The sequence below is a fragment of the Talpa occidentalis genome, unplaced genomic scaffold (assembly GCF_014898055.3).
Source record: "Talpa occidentalis isolate TD23 unplaced genomic scaffold, MPIMG_talOcc4v2.1 talOcc4.2, whole genome shotgun sequence".
Taxonomy (NCBI): Eukaryota; Metazoa; Chordata; class Mammalia; order Eulipotyphla; family Talpidae; genus Talpa; species Talpa occidentalis.
In genome coordinates this window covers 113014682-113016621 of record NW_023602073.1, presented here as the reverse complement: position 1 = coordinate 113016621, position 1940 = coordinate 113014682, and the positions used below count along the sequence as shown (strand labels likewise).

The following is a 1940-nucleotide window of genomic DNA, read 5'->3' as shown; positions in this document are numbered from 1 at the left end:
AGTGCAAAATCTGGCCCTCATTGCCACGTTGCTGTGGCTAAGAGGCTGATCTGATGACCATGCGTCTCATTCTGCTACCAGTCAGCAGTGGAGTTTTTGGCAGAAGTAGAAAGCTGCATTGAGGCAGCTCTTTAAGAGTCAAGGGAAATGTTGTGTTCTGTTTTAGAGAAATTACAAGGGCCATTACTTCCAACTAAAGGTTATTCCTGTACACTTAGCCACCGATGTCATTAAAGATGCCTTCATGACCCAGGCATGAGAGCCACAGAGCTGTTCAAAATCCCAGTGCACTCTGACAGCAGCAGATTGCACAGCGAGGAACAGCAGGATTTTGTGTTGAACTTGACACAGGAGAAAAGTTTTTCTTCTTTTTAAAGTAAAGGTTGAGCTTCATCTGTTTATGACACAGTACTCAAGAAGCAAAATGTTTCACATCATAGATTTCTCTTCCAACTTCTTGGAATGTTCATTTCTTTGTCTAAAATGAGAGACTAGATGGGAAATACAGGCAATGCTTAGGCTACTGAAATAAGGTAGGTGGCAATGCTAAAGCCATCTTTATAGGTTGGGGCATAGATGCTTTCTAGAACTGTTAGCTGGAAGATGCACTCCACTGCTGGACACTCCAGCCTCCTTGGCTTCAGTCATCTCCACCACTCAGGTACAGTAGTGCCTTCTGGTAGTTGCTGTTGGTATCTTACTGGATGTAGGAGTACAGGGACTTGCTGTAATTTTTTCTTGAATTTAGACCAGATTTTCAACATATCCAACTCACTGCAGGAAACCATGATTGTAATAATGACCTTATCACAAGGTGTGTTGCCCTTCAAAGTGTTGCACAGTTGGCTGGCAAAACACTGGGGCTTGCTCTTAATGCACTGGACCAGACTCAGAAAAGCATTTTCCAGGTCTCCTTTGACCCACTTCTGCCCTCTTGTACTTTTCAAATACTTTCTGGAGGTGACACACACACTGTACTCAGTCATGGAGTTGATCCCACTTGGGGTTATCAGTTCCTTTCCTTTTCACTCCAGCATAATGGAGATCCCTGGCATCTTGGTCAGTGAGTTTATAGTCAATGACAGAGCCCTCCTCTGCCCTTCTAACATTTGCAAGGGCAACTATTATCTTGCAGAAGTCACCAGAAGTGTTGGAAATAATGTCCTTCTCTAAATCCATCTGGTATATTTCTTTGTAGACTCTGTTAACATTCTGCAACACCTGGTTTGTCTTTCAACAAATAATCTCAATGAGAGACTGCTCATCAGTCCTAGCCCCTTCATGGAGGCTTTCAAATCCAAAACATCATACTGACCAGGTATTTCCAATAGGCCCAAAATCATCATCTCCAGATGGCCCGACAAGGATGACTTCAGTGTTCATGCAAGTTCCTTTTTGGTCTTTCTCTGGTGAGTGAAAGCAATGTCCTATGTCTTCCATTGCTGTGGTTGATCAAAATGTTAATGCTGCTTATCTGATCGCATCAACACCTTTGGTCTTGATGGCTGTTTCACTCTTCAAGGTGTACACTTTGACAGACCCATATCACTTGGTGGAGCATGATCACCCTCCAAGTTGAGTTTGAGCAGAATTTCATGAACAGTAGACATTTTGAAAGAAGCTGGGCAGGTGCCAAGACTGTGAAGTCTTTAGATGTGGCGCCAAGAAAAGCTTTTCCACAGAATTTTTTCAAGTAACTTTCCCTTGCAATTTGGAAAGGAGGTCCTGGCCAATGTAACCATCCTTAATAGACCTGACAAGTCTGACTACAGGCAGTGTCAGGAGAGCAAGAAAAAGAGGAGCGCCTGGTGAGCCACCCCAGAAAAGCTTGAGTCCTGTGACTTCACTCTGGATGGCTGAGCAAAGGCAACGGCACTTTATGAACTTTGCAGGAAGTAGCAGCAGCCTGTTTTCAAAGAAAACTGCAATCTTCTTGTGGG

The 1940-nt window shown here is 43.7% G+C and overlaps 1 pseudogene; it reads right to left on the bottom strand.

The window, feature by feature from the left end:
- Positions 1-640: 640 nt before the first annotated feature.
- LOC119253416 (annexin A2-like) lies at positions 641-1616 on the bottom strand (annotated as a pseudogene).
- Between the last annotated feature and the right edge of the window lie 324 nt (positions 1617-1940).